Genomic DNA, 8,880 nt, shown 5'->3' with positions numbered 1-8,880 from the left:
ATGGACATGTTGATGACCCCTGCATGGGTACAATGGATAAATGAACTTGACATTGGAAACAGACACATAGTTGATGAGTGATGGCAGGATTTAATGGAGTGCAGCGTAACAACTTATTTGATGCTGCATCTTCCAGTCAACAGAGAGGGACAGATAGTTTCTAACAAATGCACAATCAACACTTCACACGCAAGGTTGCAGCTTAACAAATGATATATTTACACATTTTTATACAAATCAGAACAGTTTTATTTAAATGCCAGCAAGTCTTCAGCTATCTGTGGGTAAAGAAGGGTGTGGGAAGCAGACTCTTTTGTAATCTCAGTGGTGATTTGATTTGATTGATTTAATTTCTTGCAACCAACAAACAAATAAGGTTCAAAAGACAATCAAGAATTCAAAAAAAAGCATAATTGTCATACTGTAGACCTATTTACACTTAGTCCAGTAATATTGGCACTTGACCTCCCACTAATTGCAACAAAAACAAACTCAACTGATTTTGTGTCCTAAATATGTCCTGAATGAGAGGAAAAAAGTCGCAAGGAATTGCATGTAGGGACATTTCTAAATGGCCACCATCCACACTGTTATTACATATACAATTATATATCTTGCAAACCGAACACTGTATGAAGTCGACATTTGGCAGGTGTGTTGCTGAGGACCCAGAGAAATGCAGTATCAAGTTTGAACTTGTTTGGATGAGCGGTTCTTAAGAAAGCTGCAATTAAGTGGCCCATTCTAAACAGTCATATTAAGTATAGGCATTCTATGGATAATAAGGGGTTAACCTAGGACAAATTGCCACAGAAACTCTTTCAACTTTTTTTGTTTCATAAATATGTTAGTTATAACATATCAAAAGTCCTAAGAAATCCCAATGGTGGAACATATTGAAAAATGCTTAAATAGGTGATGTGCTGATGTCACAATTTCCCATTGACGCCCATGTTAAAAAAGATTTAAGCATGTTTCCTTGTCTAATTTCTACACAAAAGGTTCAATACTGTCCACTATCAACCAGAAACTCTGTTGGATGCATTACAGTGCTTGTTAAAAAAAAAGAAGAAACTAATCTTAACCCTTCAAGTGCCATTTCTGTATGTTATGCATTATGCATTTGTATGCACTCGGTTTTCATGTTCATTTCATATACAGTCTTATGTGAAGCACTGCGCATGTGATTTTGTTGATGTAAAGCACTGCATTTTGTTGTGAAGATACCATCTTCTCTGTTGCGAAGATGGTATGCCGCCGACACTGTCTTGCCAATGCTGAGCAAATGCCACCTGCGGAGGTAGGCTACCATCCATGGTGCCCATGTCTTGGTTGAGACCGTCTTCCATCACCTTCAATTATAATTAGACCTATTTGATCCCGTGGGAGAAATTCAGTTTCAGAAGTGTTCAGTGTATTGTCATCGGGACACATCAACAACTTGGCAGGGCCGGGAATCGAACTTGAGACCTTCTGCTTCTGAGGCTGGCTCTCTACCCATTCAGCTATGGCCATCCTGTTGGTCTTTGCTTCCATGTTAGTCATCTCAGCATGATGGCTAGGTCGTCCACATTACCCTATTTTTTTCATGTTGTAAATGGTAAATGGTGCATTTGTATAGCGCTTTTATCCAAAGCGCTTTACACAGATTGTGCATTACATTCACCCATGGCATTCATACACCGATGGCGGAGGAAACCATGCAAGGCTCAACCTGCTCATCGGGAGCAATTAGGGGTTCAGCGTCTTGCTCAAGGACACTTCGACACTAACTCTGGGGGAGCCCCCCAGCCCGGGATCGAACTGGGAACCTTGCGGTTTCCAGTTCACTCTACCCTGGCAACTCTACCCCTGAGCCACTGCCGCCCCATGTTGTATCTGGTAGGTCACAGATGTAGATGTTACAGCATTGAGGAGAGAACACACCCTTACGGAACACCATTCCTCAGTCATCTGAGCCAGCTGTGCTGGCCATTACTGGTCTGTAGAGTGAAGCTGCGGTTTGACAGCATCTCCATGATGAAGTTCACCATATTTCGATCAGGGATTGTCCTCCGAAACCTCAGGTGGAATTCACAGTGCCAGACTATTTTCGGATTTAGTAATACAAAAAAAAAAAAAAAAGTTCTGATTTCTAAAACATTTTTAATTCACTTCATAATAATAATATTAATAATAATAATAACTTTATTTCACTTTCATACAGAAAATGCAGCTTAAAGTGCTTCACATAAAAACACATAAAAATGTATATGAAATGAACATTAGTTCATAACAATGCATAAAATGCAGCAATAGCACTCGAAGGGTTAAGGCTTTTTTTCTTTTTCTTTTTACAAGCGCTGTACTGCAACAGTTTCTGGTTGATAGTGGGCAGTATTGAACCTTTTTTGTGGAAATTAGACAAGAAAACATGCTCAAATCCTTTTTTAACATGTGGGAAAATGTGACATCACCTATTTAAGCATTTTGACATTTTGTAGTGTGATATTGTGTGCGCATAATTTAATTGAGTTGTTTGATCAGTACTTGATCAGTTGTGTGATTATGTGATCATAATAAATTGACATTCTGTATCCTTGTTTTGCTACAAGGAACAAATACAGCATAGTCAAATCTAGCAAAGGGACAAAAAGCGTTATACTTACAGGTAATTTTCAAAACTTTCCCTTCATACGATTCCTTGCGACTTTTTTTCTGTGATTCAGGACATATTGAGGATACAAAATCAGCTGAGTTTGGTTTTGTTGCAATTAGTGGGAGGTTGACCCCCATTTTGACCTAAAATGCCTGGACTAACTGTGGGTCCCCTGGATTGTGTTCTAGAAATGTGTTGGATGTTTGCCAGGAGTTTGTTGATTTCCACATTTATTAAAGTTGAAGCTGGTCCAAATGTTTTAACCAGAGAGGCTGTGACCAGAGTGCTCACCTCTGATCAAAGTTAGGCGCCTTCGCATGCAACTATTGTGACACTGCATTCAATACAAGTCCTGTCATGCCCTTCATTAATCACTCATCATGTACTGGTATGTGGGGCATACCTTAGACTTTCTCAGTAACATAGAAACCTGTTCACCTGAATGGAAACCACAATTATTCAAGGTACCGTGCGGAACAAAAACATAGCATCGCTGGCAGATCATGATCTCTTCCTGTACTCAAGTAACCCTGTCCTTTGACAAGTTAATCTCTATAAACCTGACATCCCAGTTTTAGTGCATACCATTATAGGCAAAAAATAAATCGAGTCAACAACAGAGTCACATACAAAAGCAGAAATCAAGATACATGGATATAACAATTTTGACTATCACTGACATTGATAATGAACCTGCTTTTACAACAGATCAGGGGTCATCAGCATGGCAGCTTGTGATGGATATTTCCATTATTTTTTCATTTTTGCCACGGACATGTAAGATAATCATCTTACCAAAAAACTAGACCCCACTTTGAGAACCAATGCATTAAAGGACGTGAATCACTGGCTTCTTTCAAAACTGGCCTAAAAAAAAACATCTATCAGAAAGCTTGAAGGGGAGATAGATATTAATTCCCATTGAAATGAAGGGTCATACACTTTTTTTCTCCCTTCATTTTTCTCCTCTGTAAATATAGCTATGTGTATTTGTTGATGACATGTAATACACATAGGACCACAATTGAAACAAGTCCCCAGGTGTGTTATCCTTTTAAAACGAAAAAGAATGAAGCGAGCACTCGTCAGACGCGTCGTTCAAAATACAAAAAGTAACGGGTGCACGGTTCAGGCAGAAACAGTTTATTTGAAAAGACTACCAGCACTCACTTTCATCCATTTAGGATTTTGTTTTATTGAAGTCTTTAGCCCCCAGCAGCACTCCAGACGTTATACCGGACGTTTCGGCCTCACAGGCCTTCCTCAGCGTGTGTAGAACATAACAAATGGTGTCACCTTATAAAGAAGACCTCGGTGCAGCGCACAAGGCGGTCCGGGTGAAACATCTATTAGCATTTTACATACAACAAAAAGACGGTAAAAAGCAACAACATTGTTGTACAATGTTTTTTCACATTTCTCGCAAAATATTTTTAGAAAAATACATTTTTTAGAAACATTTTTTTTAGAAAACCCAAGCCTATACGAGTTTAAACCCCTCTATAAAGATAGACTCCAAGTATATTTAAAATACCGTAGTACTAATACAGACACAATAGAATAGAAAGCGGCAAGACCTTCACTTGCGTTTTTTTAAAATATATCACTTATTGCACACAAAGTGTAAATTATTTTACCATTAAAGCAGCACTGTTTTTGATTCACAGAAGGCCACTATATAAAAACAGCGTAGTAGATGAAAGTGAGTGCTGGTAGTCTTTTCAAAGAAAGTGTTATCCTTTTAGCCTTGAAGGGATAGTTCACCCCCAAAATGACTTTTTTTTTATTGGATTAGTCACCCCATGGAGACTTGAATTCATGGATATATTTTTGTTTTTTGTCTCATTCCTAAGACAATAATTTGAAGGTAGGTAGGAGACACAAAGAGTCACCTTTGCCTGCATTTGCCATTGTGTGTGGTGGTGGTGGTGGTGGTGGGCGTGTTGCTGTGTGTGTGTGTGTGTGTGTGTGTGTGTGTGTGTGTGTGTGTGTGTGTTTGCAAGTGTGTGTGTGTGTGTGTGTGTATTTTCCTAACCTCGCTACACCAGACTTTCCACCTCGGAGGAAGTATTTCTCAGACCCATAGAGAGAGAGAGAGTTCCGTCACGCTTTGATCTCGCTGCAAAGCGGGCTGCTATGGACTGTAGTTCCAACCATTGGAACTTCCTCATTGAGATAGACAGAACATTTCCTCATTCCATTCTTACAATGGGAGTCTATGCGAGTGTCCTCACTCTCATACTAGATCAGGCTGATTTTCCCCATAAGGCAAGACCTGCCCAACTCCGTCTCTGATTGGCTTACCCTGAAAATGTCAGCCTAGGTTGACCAATCATCAGTCCTCTCTGACACTTTCACGTTGTACTGTGCAACGTGCTTTGGCTCATGTTACTATAAGAGCACATCATAAGTGATTTGATTGATTTAATTGCTTGCAACCAACAAACAAATAAGGTTAAAAAGACAATCAAGGATTTAAAAAAAATGCAGTATTGTCATAGACTTATTTACACTGTGGGTCCCCTGGATTGTGTTCTAGAAATGTGTTGGATATTTACCAGGATTTTGTTGATTTCCACATTTATTAAAGTTGAAGTTGGTCTGTTCCAAATGTTTTAACCAGAGAAGCTGTGATCAGAGTGCTCACATCTGATCAAAGTTTGGTGCCTTTGCGTTAAACTATTTTGACACTGCATTCAATTATAATCCTGGCATGCCCTTCATTAATTAATTTATCATATTCCATCATGATTGCCTAAGATTGGCTTCCAAAGTTTGCAGGATTGGTTCATTTTGAAGAAAATGCCTCAAATCATGAACGCAGCATGCAATTTCAGTGGAATTTTGCACGCATATTCCCACTAGGCAGAGGAAGAAATGCCAACCTGTTCACATTGGCCTGTTAAGGCCTTTGCAGACAGGGTGCGATTTTCCGCACGGAAAAAAACTGACAATATCATTTTTTAAATGAACACATGGTTCTCAATGACCTCAGGCACACCCTGTGCGGCGATGCGATGCCGCGATGCGATGCCGCAATGCATTTTTTTTTCCAATCGAACCCAGTTCGATTTGTGCGTTTTTTCGCATGCAGTAAAAACTGATTGACTAATCGCACCCTGTGTGCAAAGGCCTTTATAGCGCCACCAGCAGGTCTAATTTAGCAAATCACATTTTTGGAACAAAATGCCTCAAATGATGAATGCAGTGTCCGATTGCTGTGAAAGGCCTAAGAAAAAATGGCAACCTTTTCACATTAGCCTATTATAGCACCACCAGGAGCCCACAATAACCTACCTGACCTGGCGGCGACCTGTGTTCGAGGAGCACTTTTTCTAGTTATAGTTGTTATTGTCTTTAGTGGACACTTTGAAACACTGTCTCTCAACTAATGACAACCAACTTTACTTGTCCAGTTCTGCCCTCCTTTGCCTTGGTAGCAAATAGCTCCTTCTGAACACCCGACATGCCTTCAATTTTTGCTCTTTTTCTGCCCAATTGTTTCACTGTGGTCCCTCGCATGCCATTGATTTAATTGTCTGACCACACCACATACACTCCATAAATCCGTTGTCAAAAAAAGAAAAAATAATTCTCCAACAAAGGATTGAAAGCACATTTTGCTATATTTTCGCAGAATTGAGGCAGCTATTAGCAATCATTTCTTCTAGCTGTCTTGTTTTCTTCACCTGATGCAATTGTGTGTACAGGTACATGTGCAATACTACAAATCTCCTGCAACATATTAATGAGAGTGTTACTTTACGAGTCACGAAAGTTATTCAAACACATTTTTAACATGTTTTTACGTTATAATGAAGAAAATATATAGGCGATAATTTGATTTATATTTTCAAAAAAAAAAAAGTGCCATGGACACACATGTCTTGCCATGGACACATTTGTCCGTGTATGGACATGTTGATGACCCCTGCATGGGTACAATGGATAAATGAACTTGACATTGGAAACAGACACATAGTTGATGAGTGATGGCAGGATTTAATGGAGTGCAGCGTAACAACTTATTTGATGCTGCATCTTCCAGTCAACAGAGAGGGACAGATAGTTTCTAACAAATGCACAATCAACACTTCACACGCAAGGTTGCAGCTTAACAAATGATATATTTACACATTTTTATACAAATCAGAACAGTTTTATTTAAATGCCAGCAAGTCTTCAGCTATCTGTGGGTAAAGAAGGGTGTGGGAAGCAGACTCTTTTGTAATCTCAGTGGTGATTTGATTTGATTGATTTAATTTCTTGCAACCAACAAACAAATAAGGTTCAAAAGACAATCAAGGATTAAAAAAAATGCAAAATTGTCATAGACCTATTTACACTGTGGGTCTCCTGGATTGTGTTCTAGAAATGTGTTGGATGTTTTCCAGGAGTTTGTTGATTTCCACATTTATTAAAGTTGAAGCTGGTCCAAATGTTTTAACCAGAGAGGCTGTGACCAGAGTGCTCACCTCTGATCAAAGTTAGGCGCCTTCGCATGCAACTATTGTGACACTGCATTCAATACAAGTCCTGTCATGCCCTTCATTAATCACTCATCATGTACTGGTATGTGGGGCATACCTTAGACTTTCTCATCAACATAGAAACCTGTTCACCTGAATGGAAACCACAATTATTCAAGGTACCGTGCGGAATAAAAACATAGCATCGCTGGCAGATCATGATCTCTTCCTGTACTCAAGTAACCCTGTCCTTTGACAAGCTAATCTCTATAAACCTGACATCCCAGTTTTAGTGCATACCATTATAGGCAAAAAATAAATCGAGTCAACAACAGAGTCACATACAAAAGCAGAAATCAAGATACATGGATATAACAATTTTGACTATCACTGACATTGATAATGAACCTGCTTTTACAACAGATCAGGGGTCATCAGCATGGCAGCTTGTGATGGATATTTCCATTATTTTTTCATTTTTGCCACGGACATGTAAGATAATCATCTTACCAAAAAACTAGACCCCACTTTGAGAACCAATGCATTAAAGGACGTGAATCACTGGCTTCTTTCAAAACTGGCCTAAAAAAAAACATCTATCAGAAAGCTTGAAGGGGAGATAGATATTAATTCCCATTGAAATGAAGGGTCATACACTTTTTTTCTCCCTTCATTTTTCTCCTCTGTAAATATGTGTATTTGTTGATGACATGTAATACACATAGGAAAACAATTGAAACAAGTCCCCAGGTGTGTTATCCTTTTAAAATGAAAAAGAATGAAGCAAGCACTCGTCAGACGCGTCACTTTCATCCATTTAGGATCTTGTTTTATTGAAGTCTTTAGCCCCCAGCAGCACTACAGACGTTATACCGGACGTTTCGGCCTCACAGGCCTTCCTCAGCGTGTGTAAAACATAACAAAAGGTGTCACCTTATAAAGAAGACCTCGGTGCAGCGCACAAGGCGGTCCGGGTGAAACATCTATTAGCAAGTTTACATACAACAAAAAGACGGTAAAAAACAACAACATTGTACCATGTTTTTTCACATTTCTCGCAAAATATTTTTAGAAAAATACATTTTTTAGAAACATTTTTTTTAGAAAACCCAAGCCTATACGAGTTTAAACCCCTCTATAAAGATAGACTCCAAGTATATTTAAAATACCGTAGTACTAATACAGACACAATAGAATAGAAAGAGGCAAGACCTTCACTTGCGTTTTTTTTTAATATATCACTTATTGCACACAAAGTAAATTATTTTACCATTAAAGCAGCACTGTTTTTGATTCACAGAAGGCCACTATATAAAAAACAGCCTAGTGGATGAAAGTGAGTGCTGGTAGTCTTTTCAAAGAAAGCGTTATCCTTTTAGCCTTAAAGGGATAGTTCACCCCCAAAATGACTTTTTTTTTATTGGATTAGTCACCCCATGGAGACTTGAATTAATGGATATTTTTTTGTTTTTTGTCTCATTCCTAAAACAATAATTTGAAGGCCGGCAGCGGTTCCTGTAGAAGACACAAAGAGTCACCTTTGCCTGCATTTGCCATTGTGTGTGGTGGTGGTGAGCGTGTTGCTGTGTGTGTGTGTGTGTGTGTGTGTGTTTGCAAGTGTGTGTGTGTGTGTGTGTATTTTCCTAACCTCGCTACACCAGACTTTCCACCTCAGAGGAAGTATTTCTCAGACCCATAGAGAGAGAGAGTTCCGTCACGCTTTGATCTCGCCGCAAAGCGGGCTGCTATGGACTGTAGTTCCAACCATTGGAA

This window comes from Gymnoscopelus braueri (genome assembly GCF_963280865.1).
Source record: "Gymnoscopelus braueri genome assembly, chromosome: 14".
NCBI lineage: Eukaryota > Metazoa > Chordata > Actinopteri > Myctophiformes > Myctophidae > Gymnoscopelus > Gymnoscopelus braueri.
The sequence above is the reverse complement of the archived record's forward strand: the minus strand, read 5'-3'. Positions refer to the sequence as shown.